Source organism: Lepidothrix coronata, unplaced genomic scaffold (genome assembly GCF_001604755.1).
Source record: "Lepidothrix coronata isolate B3197 unplaced genomic scaffold, Lepidothrix_coronata-1.0 Scaffold5, whole genome shotgun sequence".
Taxonomy (NCBI): Eukaryota; Metazoa; Chordata; class Aves; order Passeriformes; family Pipridae; genus Lepidothrix; species Lepidothrix coronata.
This window is the reverse complement of record NW_016690185.1, coordinates 6363920-6375708: the sequence shown is the minus strand read 5'-3', so window position 1 is coordinate 6375708 and position 11789 is coordinate 6363920. Positions and strand designations below refer to the sequence as shown.

The 11789-nt window shown below is 39.1% G+C and overlaps 1 long non-coding RNA gene across 1 annotated transcript; it reads right to left on the bottom strand.

Moving 5' to 3' along the window:
* Positions 1 to 841: 841 nt before the first annotated feature.
* On the bottom strand, positions 842 to 11425 carry LOC108503557. Its single transcript, XR_001876860.1, has 3 exons — positions 11015 to 11425; positions 10473 to 10600; positions 842 to 969 (listed from the first exon to the last, which is right to left on the bottom strand). It is a non-coding gene; the product is annotated as an uncharacterized LOC108503557 (long non-coding RNA).
* Between the last annotated feature and the right edge of the window lie 364 nt (positions 11426 to 11789).

Genomic DNA, 11789 nt, shown 5'->3' with positions numbered 1-11789 from the left:
CTGCACCTCAGGATGCCAGTTTGTAAAGTATGCTGAAATAAAAGGAAGGATTTATTCCAATGATGTAAGGCTTAAATTTTTAGAAAGAAATAACCAAAGTAAACTAAAATCTTATCAAACAAATTTTAATCAAGTTGCCATTCTGCAGAGGTTTGAAATCCAATGTTATCTAAAATTTTAAAACAACTTTTTTGTCCTAGTTCTTGCAATTAATATCTCCATTCTTATTGCTGCACTGGGCATTCAGCAGGATTTGACCTGGTCACAGTAGAGAAGGAAATAAGGCTGTTCAGAATTAAATGTGTGGTAGGAACAAAACCAGCAAAGTAACAGTTGGTTAGGGTGCTGGAAGGCTTAGCGGGAGAATCTGTTTATTTAAAGTCATAGGGGAGGTGACAATACTGAGGGGAACAAAACAAAAAGTGCCAGTATGCCATTCACAAGGGCAATAGAAATGCAATTGAGATATCAGATAGTAATGACTGGCAACCAAGGTGGAAGTCAGGCAGATTCATGGCTAGGCTTCGCGAACAAAGATTTGGGAAGGGCTCTACCCACATTTGCTACAAGCGCGCTGGTGGTTAAAAAGGCCAATGCTAGATAGACACGTCCGGTTGCAAAAGGCACAGCAGAAAGACTCCTTAGGTAGTATCAGCAGGACACGCTTCTTTCTGCGTTGTCTTTTCTCCTTGAGAGTGATCCTGTGTGCTTTCTCAAAGGAAGTAGCAGCGTTGTAGATGGTGTGTCTCCAGACCTCCCGATTTGAGGCCAGAGTAGACCAGTTATGGTGATCAATATGGCCAAGGCTGAGATGTTGTTTCAGGGAGTCCTTGTATCTTCTCTTCGGGGCTCCTCTCTTGCGGCAGCCAGTGGCAAGTTCACCATAAAGCAAGATCTTAGGGAGGTGGTAGTCCTTCATCCTTGAGATATGTCCTGTCCAACGCAGCTGAGAGAAGTCAGGCAGGTAGGCTGGTAAATAATAAGACAGAATAAAAATTGACGTCAAGAGGAAAATTTATGAAGAAATTATTCCACTTGGATAGAAACATATATGATATTATGAATTGGCAAGATAAGATTTTAATTAAATTATAGGTGGTTGACTCAAGTTGCTTCTTATTACACTATATAACAGTGTATAAAAAACAAAAATTTTTTTCCTGATGTATATCTGTGCAAACAAATATGCTACTACAACAGCATGGAAAATTTGCACCATGTTTCCCTTTGTTCTTTAAGAAACTGTAAATTTCCTTTAATAGATTGTAAATTTCTGTTGTATAGTTCGCATGCATGAAAAAGCATTTAGGTAGAAGCATAAGAAATTAATTTCAGATAGATAGAGAAGGAATTAAGCTACTGTTACTTGACTTTTCTCATCTCAACAATACCGACCATTTACTATCCCCATGCTCCATGGAGGGTGAGTAACATAGAAAAGGCGAAACAGGCTGCATGTAACTACAGAGAAAATGCCAGAGATTGAATTTAAAGATAGGACTGTTTTGGCTCCTTGCCCAGTTTTTAAAACCTGGATTGTCTTGCCATCAGCAGATACGTTTCCCTACTGCGCAAAGTGAAAGCTCGTGGGTTTTGCTGCATTAGCAACTTAATCTCCTCAACCTCTCACTTGTGGCCTGAACTCTGTTAATTAATATTCAAGGGGACCAAAGTGGCTGCTGCCTGGGGTCGCTGGGCAGCCCCGCACCAAATTCTGGTGCTCTGAAGAGGAACCTTCAGTCAGGTAATCTGCTCATTAGGGAGTCTGAAGGCTCTGTGTGTGCTGTCAGATCATGGGTCATGGCTTTTCACATCATTTCTCTGAACTGGTGCAAGAAAACTTAGGAAGCAAACTGCTGATGGGTTCTGCTGTTCTCAGGAGGGAGGAAGGAGGTGCTATGTTTTGTGTTAGAGCTGCGTGCTTACACCCCGCAGGGAGAACTTCTGTCCCTACCAATTACTTCACTCTTAATGGTGTTTCAACTGGTTAGGACCTGACATTTTTCACCCCCCCTACACAGGAAAAACAAGATCTTCCTAAAACCAGCTCTCTGTGTGTTTACACAGCAGGGAGGCTGTGTGTGCCAAAATAAATATGATTATTACCCTTGCCATTGTGAAAGAAATTACTCAAAAGAGAGATCAATAGAAATTTGTTACAAATGCACGATAGGGTGATTTTTAAATCAGAATAAGGATTTATAGAGAGCTAAAGCAGTGAAAAAACGAATATATAATGAGAAATATTAAATTACCTTTATTATGTGGAAGGAAGGTTTGACATTAAGGATTTTCTTTAAATATTTGTGAGCTGTGTAGTAGCTAACATTAAAATACCAAAATGACAGCTAAAGTTTTATAATAGCACATCAGCAAGCAGAGGCAGTGTATAAGTATGATTCCTAAGATGTTTGAGGATATTTAGAGGCTGACTGAGGTAGTAACACAGCTTTAATCAATGTACTCAGCAAGGCATTCTGCTATCCAAAAATTGTAAGTAGTAACAAAATTTATACCCAGACTAGTACAAAACAGGGCTTGCCCTCCTGTCTGGTTAGGAGATGGCTGTGGTTTAGCTTCCAATCACTTACCTCTTTCAAATAATATTGGTAATATTGTACCTACTTTGCTTATCAAATGATAGCTCTCTGCTTGGTGACCTTACGTGTCGAGGATTAAGACAAAGTGAATATGTTGTCCTGCGGAAATTGCAAAAATCAACTTCCCTTCTCCTTTCTCACGTTCTACATGTAAGGAATAATCAGTCTCATAGCATATAACAACTTAGAATAGTAGTTTACAGAAACTTGATTAAAATGACACGAGTTGGAAGGAGAGGGAAGAGGAGAGCAAAATGACTTTGCAATTGCAAGAGGAAAACTCATTAACCTTGGTGGGTTTTTTAGGAAGTTGTTTTTTAATGCACCCAGACACTTCTTTTGATGTCCAGTGCATCCAGCAGCTCTGTTTCCCTGGTCACTACAACTGACAACTACCTGGAGAGAGCAAGAGCTCCCATCACACAATCTGAGTTTTGTCTCTGAAAACAAGTGAGAGGAGGTAAGAAGGAAAAGAAGATAAGAAAAGAGAGGAATGTGGAGAGGAAACTTTCTAGACAAACATCGCATCTAATATGAAGTTAAGACATGCCTGGGCCTTGAATCCAGAAAAGGAACCTGAGAAATTATCCAGTATTGAGTAATCCAGATTATTAAGGGATTTTTGATTGAACATCAAATCCTTATCTGAAACTCTTCAGTGACATTCACCATATTAAGACTTCAACACTTAAAAAAATTCTTATGCATTTAAATTTTCTTCCATAATTTTTCATTAGTCAAGGGTTGCATCAAATAAAACATTTTCAGATACTGATGACAGTACACAGTGACAAAAGTGATGCCTAGGGAGGGATGGGGCAGGAAGCAGGAAGCAAGGCATCTGCAAAGAGATTAAGACGGATCCGTAAGCTCCCCACCCGCCAGTTTAACCACTGCTTTGGGAAGCACCACCTCTTTCCACCCTCCAAGACATCGTTGTATTCTTGGCTCAGGAAAGGGTTACAAATTCGGGTGACATGCCCAAGCCCTTGGAAAGGGTGAGGGATTGCTGTCTGAAGGGAAAGGGAAAGGGAAAGCAAGAGAAAAAGGTAAAGGCCATGAAGGTGACACTGCAAGTTGCTATCAGCAGGAGCAGCACCAGGCTGCCTTCAGGAAAAGCAGCAGCTGTGCCTGAGTCTGTCCTCATCCTTCCCTATTTCTCCCACTAAGAATGGGGAATGGAAAAACATACACATTTCTTAAAAGGTAATTATCATGTGACAAGAAAAAACTACTCTGCAGAGCTTCCATTATTTTTATTTTTTCACATTTTCTCACTGTTTTTCTTGGCCAACAGCTTAGTTTTGTGTGCATTTGCTCCACCAAACCACTTCATTCATTTTGGACTATACTGGAAAGCTCTCACTCTTCAGAGAAGTTAGATAGAAACAAGGACCAGTCCTATGCACTTGATGAAAGACAAGATTTTCCACTCTAACCATTGCCTTGTTCCTTTTTAAACCACATATTTCTTTCTCTATCGTTTTCCTTTTCCAGTAAGTACTACTGTCTCTAGTCACCACCAAGAAACAGCATTGGGTGACACTGCAGACTGCTGCAGAGGCACCATGGGAACTTGGATAAATCAACACACTGATGCTTTTTCTTGTTCTTTGTGTACAGAAGAAACAGCTTTCCACAAGGTATTTCTGGTCTCAATTAAAAAAAAATAAATTAAAAAACAAACATCAATAACAAAACCCAGCAGTGCAGTCTAGCTAAATTATTTGCCTATCTTATTTAGGTTAAACTGGTTTAACAATTTCAGCCAAAACTTACAAATTGTGAGGCTCTAAACTTTAAATTTTGCTTTGAGGGAAATGAAACATACCTCAAATATTCAGAAATAATGGGTAATTATCTTTTTAATTCGCAAACCATAGTGATAATAATTAGAAAAAATTCCCGAAGATGTAATAAAGCTGATATACACAAAGATATAATCCCTGGTTCAAGAAAATCCTGAACTGCAGAGCTCTAGAAAATGGGGAGAATACCAGGGAAAATAATTTTTCTCTGTTGTCATAAACTTCTTCTTCAGGCCAGCTTTGGAGTTAGGATACCAGGCTGGGTGGATCTCTGCTCTGATCAAGTACAACTGCTCTTATCTTCCTAAAACACATCAAACGTGATAAGGTCTGACAGTACCAAAATTCACATGGGCTGTACCTCATGATTAACTAAATGTTGAGTCTTACTGGCCAATTCTGGTTTTGATTGTTATATCATTGGTGCTACAGCTAGCTTTTCCACGTATGTTTCGGTTGCTGGTACAATAAAGCTTTATGAAAAGCAGCATAAAGTGGGAGGGGATACCAATCACAGCAGCAGGGAGACCAATCCCGTGCTGATTTACACTCTCTGGGAGACCTGGCACAAAACATGAGGCTCCAAGCCTCTATTTACTAAACTTAGGCTCTGCCTCACATTACAGAGGGTCACCACTCCACTGGGGAGCCTTGTGTACACATAGCCTTGCTATTTCAAACAAGCTGAAAGTTTGGTTTGCCCATAGTTCTGCCACCTTCTGTAAATAAATATCTTATGACCTGGCAATCTTGAGCTTCCAACTTACTTGTCATAAAGCAGACATTTATATCTGCCATGAATGCTCTTACTCCCCATACAGAACTGTCATGCATGTGTCCTGCATGTATGTATGACTACACACTTCTTGTGGCTGACAGAATCTTAATAATGTGACAGAAAGATGGAAAACAATGAGCTTTTTCATTTTTCTAAAGCAGTAGCTTTTTAATGCACACACCCAGGCTTCACATAAAATTGAAACTTAGTAGAAATCCCCACCCTTCCTCCTGCTTCCCCTTTCTTTTCGGTAACACTTAGAAGAGTTTTAACTTTTTTTATCCCTCTGAGTTACTGAAAAAAAACCCCAAAATATTTCTATCAGAGTAATTAAGTTGCATACTTCATTTTCAGAATTAAATCTTCAGTTTTGATAATAAAGAAGCTGCTGAACTTACATCTGCTTCTGGAAGGCTAGCCAAATTCTGAGGAAATTGCAGCAGACATTAAAAACTTCAGATGTTCCAAAAAAGTGCAAATAATAAAAGTACAGGAAAAGATGCTTTTAAACTTTCATAAAAAATATGAAAAAATATTTGTTTTGCAAAAATGTTTAAAAAAAAAAGAAAAAGCCTTTTTAATAAGAAATGTATCTTTTGTCTTTATAGGACTATCACTGAAGCCCTTAGGCCAGTGTAAACACAAAGGGTGCATGATTTTCTGCATCTTATAAGAAAGGTGAGGAAAAAAGCCTGTCAAAACTTAGAATTCTTTCTGTGCTGCTAAGCACCAGCTTTGGCATTATATTCAGGTTTAATGGGAAACTAGAAATTACTGGATTCTCTTTTTTATCTCATGCCACCGTTTCTATCAGCCATACTGTTACACTGGGACATCTGCTTTTCCATCTGAAGATGCCCAGCTTACTGGATTACAGTCTGCTTTGGTACAGCACACTAAAAGGTTCATACCACATTATGCCATGGCTCCAACAGGGGAGCTACAGTAAGACGAGTGTAAGATACCTTTACAAATATATGCTATAAGTGTGTTAAGTAACAAGTCAATGGCAAATTTCATTTTAAGAGTTATTATTTCTCATTATACTGTTACGCATGCTCTCTAGTTTCAGTGTACAGTTTAGTCCTATGCCCAGCCCCGTCTTGACTTCAAAGGCTTTCTTGACAATGTGAGCAAGAATTCACACCCAACACTTGCTTTTCTGTCCATATGCCTCACGGGCTTATCCTGGATGCATCATGCAAGCCTCTGTAGACAAATAGTTTTGCCTCGTATGTGCACACAGACATTAGATGTTCCTGAAAAAAAATAATCATATGCATGTATGTGTAGCTACTACCACAAGCATTTGCATGTACATAGAAAAGTTGCACATGCAACTACATGTCAACTTATTTGACATCAATAGCCTAGTACACTTCAACCTCTAACAAGTTGATGCTCTGATATTGTTATCCTTACTCCTGTCCTGACATTTTTGACAGCACCAACAAAAGTCACTTTGACACTGCACTCATACTCACTCCCCCTACTCTACATTCCAATGCCCCTGCCCTCCATTTACAATGGATATTATGTTCTCAAGTTTAGTCCACGTGCATTCAAACTAGACTCAGGGTATAGAGGTGCATGTGGTTCACAGTAACTTTCAATGGCAGAGTGAAGAAATACAATGAAATCCAGGCAAACAGTTTAGGCTGATTTAATCTCAGCTACTTGTTTCTGAAGCTAGGCAGACCCTGGCCTGCCTCAAGTGCCTGTAGAGACAACAGGCATTAAGGCAATTCACTTTTTAATTAGACAATTAATTCCTCTTGGTTTTAATGTCACCCGATAGACACTGATCCTTTCTGAATACAGTTCCTATTCTTCTCCACATCTGGGCAGCACAGTGGGGTCATGTCTGCATTCAGCATCTAGCTGCCAAGACAGACTAACCTCTAACACATCTTCAACCTATCCCTGGTTGGAGCCCCAGCCTGAGCACCCACATCTACTACAATTCCTGAAGTTATGAATACAGTTTGCTGACTTCTCTAAGATGTTTTAATGTATCCAGTACTATTCATCCTCTGAAATGGTGCTACTGAGAGTAGGCCCTGATGCCCTTCAGAAGGTGCAGCCAGCAGAAGGGCAGGCTTGAAGTCTGGGCTCTTCAAATGAGGGATCAAACCATATCAGAAATCTAATGATCTTAGCAAAGAGATCTGACAGGCCATTTAGGAATGTCAATAAAATGTCCAGGGAAACAAACATTATTTTCGTTGATTTCATTAATCTTGGCTCAATTTTTTTTCTGAGCCAGCACAATTCAGAATGGCAAGTACTTTATCCATATGACAGTATAATAAGAAAATTGCCACTCAGGCTTAGAAAATGAGCCTTTTCCGTTTTCTGACATTCATTTATTCAGGGGAAATCATGCAATATCTGAAATTATGTAGGCCTTATCTTGAAAAAAAATCTTATTGAATCATAGAAGCTGTCAATACAGTTTTAACCTTTGAAGAAACACTTTCTTTTCAAAAGGAGTCACATTGCTTTTTGCAAGGATAATTCTTGTAGTGACCCATAAAAGTATTCTGAAGAGTTCTTTCTTATTACAATATCTAATGTCCTCTAAAATTATTTCACTCTTTCCTATAGTAACTCAAATAATTGGCTCAAAGAACAGCATTTCACAAATGTGCTATGACAGCAAACAATCAGTGATACAATGTGCAAGTTATCACCTACTTTTACCAGATCAAAACCCGACAAACTATTCCTATCTGATACCATAATAGCAGATAACTCCTTTGAACAATTCTAGCATATAGATACTTTGTTTTGCCTCCTTGCATTATATAATATATGTAACCTTTTATTTTAATTAAGTTACTTAAAGAAGAAAGCAATGCCTAGACATAAAAGGTAATTCAAAATCAGAAAATGCGTATGATGTTTACACCAGCAATATATACTTACGACTGCCTCAACTAAAGATGAGAATGGGCTATCTTGTCTATTTTTCTGCTATTACAGTTTTGCTTCTCATTAACTACTTGTCCTGTTTAATTCAAGCTATGCAAGGTACTTCACTTGGAGCAATCTGTAACCTTCAGAAATTACTGTTGGGAATTACTTGCAGATATTTATTGTTGGTTTACTTTTGCTCAGATTTAGCCTATTATTTCTATTTAAGCTTCTCCCTCTATTATGTTGTTGTTGTCAACTATTGAGTATAGCTACAGCTACGTAGACAGTCATCTGTCATAGAGATTTGAGCAAGCAAAAAGTAATTCAAACCAGTGAGAACTTCTTATATGGTTTAACAGCCAGTATAAGTTGCCTCAGAATACTAGAGTGGATTAATTTATCAATCGTGAACACGATATCTGATGAAGAAGTCCTGGTTTTGTTCACAAATCATTTCCAAGTGGTTGTGATTATTGTAGATCTGTCTGTGAGTTCTCTGACAAACTCAAATACAGATTCCAACCTACTGGTCAGCCAGAAAACTATTTACTGTTACTTATTGTGGTTGGTGGCTTGCATCTCACATCATTTATACCCTGGGAGAAATAACAATGCAGGGCATGTCAGGCAACAGTCAACAGAAAACATTCCTCACGTACAAATTCGTAAATGAAAACTCACTCAGGTGAAAACAAATGAAGTTTCTCATGAGTAAACTTCTGGTGATGCCAACACCCACCCATGGGGACACACAACCAGCAACAGACTGTGCTTTGTCAATCTGTTGACGAAATGTTCTCAAGACATTTTCACTATGCAGAAACGCAGAAGACTCTCAAAATTCTTCACATCCTTTATTATAACGTAAAATAATACAAAGCTATTCTTTATTTTTGTGAGGAAAACAATGAAAAGGGCATATTTTAGCACACAAAAAGTATCAACATACAGCATAGAATTTATGAGGAAAACATTTGAATAGAGTGGATGCAGGTCATCAAGCCACAAAAACCAATACTCTGAAATGAGGCTGATCATACGGAAGGACGGCATCAATGCAAACAGAATAATTTCCAAAAGCAATTGCATGACTTAGAAGTTGTCTTGGTAAACTAGAGGCCTAACTCTAAAATCAGAGCTATGATTCTATAACACAAATAATCCATGCTAGCTATAAAATCAACCTGGCACTGCTACGGCAGTGAAATAAGTGCTTGTGAGCTGTAGACACCACAAGGGACTCGCTGTGCTCAATGAGGCAGCCAGTTTTTATATCCCTCCCTGTTTCTCCACACATGGGTGTTGCAGAGCAATTTAAATTTAGTAGTAGAATGGCTAAGGCTTCATAAGAGAGTAGGCCTAGAAAGCAACACTCTACAGTAGTAAGTTAGCAACCTTGTTTGCGAGCATGGAGTGCTGTGCTGAAGAAGTGGAAACAATAATCAAAGGATTTAGTCAAGCATATATATAATGATTTGTTACCTTGGATGTAGTAAGAGTCTGTTAAACAGTTTCTAGGAGTAAGACAACTTAAGCAGATTTATGATTAGAGTAGATGATTATTAATTGTTATCAGTATGAAGTATGAGCTTGTTTGTAACTGCACCTGGTTTGCTGTGGAAACTGTAACTGTTCTACCGTGGAAACTGCATGTAAACTTGTTTGTGTATAAAAGCTGAACTGAGAATGAGGGTCTTTGGAATCCTGATTTTGGGGCGCTAGCCCACAGGTTCCCGGGTCCTGAATAAAGTACCGCATAAACCGGCACTCTGTTGGTTTGTGTCTTTGTTACGGGCAACATGGGTATACCAGCTTGGGCTATCACTCCATTCCAACTGCAGAAGTCAATACACCTACTGCTTTATACCAGTAAAATTTTTTTCTTTCAGTTTTTTTTCCCTATTAAAAAAAGTCAAACCAAAGAGATTAAGCCCTTGCTCAGAGAATTAGGGATTATACAAAGTTTAATGCGAATGTAAAAATATTTCCATGGTCTCTGTCAATTCTAATAATCTCCTGTATTTTTACACAAGTAAACTTTTAATTTGCAATGATGGCCTGGAAGGTTCTTGTTCTACAGTCTAGTATAGGAAGATTCAACATTGTGCTGAAGAAATGAAAAGAAGACATCGAGCAGCTATTCATCAGCTCTTCGGGAAGTCTGTCCCTCTCCTTAACTACAGGTCTTCCTCTGCAGATATATCTAGCAACCAACATCAGAAATACATTGTTAAGTGCTCGTAGGCACCAGATTAAACAGGAAGAAGCCCTCCTTCAGAGTTATGACTGAGTTGTCAATACAAGTCTACATTACAATCTAATTGTCTTCTGTGACCTCTGTATGTATTAAACACTGCTACTGCTTACCTTCTTTGCCAGCTCAGAAGGAGATTGTGATGCAGCAATCTGACGATTTTGAGCACCATAAGTTGTGTGAGACGTACTTCTCAGAGCCAGCACATACCAATTCAGCTATTCTCTTGATTCACTCACACCTAGAAGATAAACAGGTATCTGAAAGCCACACCATGCAGGTAAGCAGAAATTTTGAAAACAGGCTTGTGACATTGAGGGCTCTGTTCAGAAAAGGTGGAACTTGGGGCTTCTTGCGTAACAGACGAAATACAGTACCACAGTTCATGAACTAGTTTCAGGAACAATTCGTCTTAAATTTAGACCTTGAACTACTGATTGTTACTGAGCTAAGCATGAGCCACAAATTATTGGTGAGTCTATTAGGACCAAATTGAGTGAGTGCTTTAAACATTTTTAAAGTATATCTGAACAACTTAGGTCATGTTTCAGCTCCACACCTTATACAAATATGTTCAAAGCACTCAGCCAGCAAGTCCTAGGAAATTAGAGAGTGTTTAAGCAAACAGTGGATTTACTGAAAGTGAATTGCTTACCATGGAAGTGCCTGATGCTCTGCTTGTCTGTCCTCCCGCCTTCCTATGCTGCTTTCCTTAGGACTGCTAATTCTAGCAGTTCTGTGGCTCTCTTTCTCCTTTCTCTAAAACTTATCCCTCTGGATTTAATTCTGTCCACCCTTTTTTCTCTGACCTTCCCTCCTCACCATGAATCTTTTTCTTCAGTTCTCTGCCCAACTCCCCACATTTTGATCCTCCTGTGAGACCAGGTCAGCCCTGCTGACCAAGTCCCTGCCACCGGGACTTGGCATACATTTTGCAATTGCTGGCTGTTCAGTAAATGTACAACCAGTCAGTGCAGTTGGTCCTGTGAGAAGCTGAGACGATGCCAAGCCAGGCACAATTGACACCTTGCTGACTATTGACTCGTGAGGCACCACAAGCTCCCTAATCCACAGCCCTGTTGAGCTCAAAAACAGCACAGCTGAGTCTGAGAAACATTGATCTCACCTCCAGCTGTGACCAATACCAGTTGCTTCAGAGAAACAAAATACCCTGTATGGACACTCAGATGGACAAAACCTACAGCTAAAAGCAGATTACACGACTCTTCTGAAAACAAGGTCTCAAAGTTCACCCTGCCTTGAAATATATTTCAGCAATATCAGATTTGGAAAGAGCCCCTTCCTTGCGGAGGAAATAAAAGAGTAAAGCTTCACAACACTGTTATCAGAGACATATTTGTGAAGACAAGGATTTTGTCCGTTTCATTGAGTGATGACTTACACTGAATTTTCATTTAAGCTACAAATTT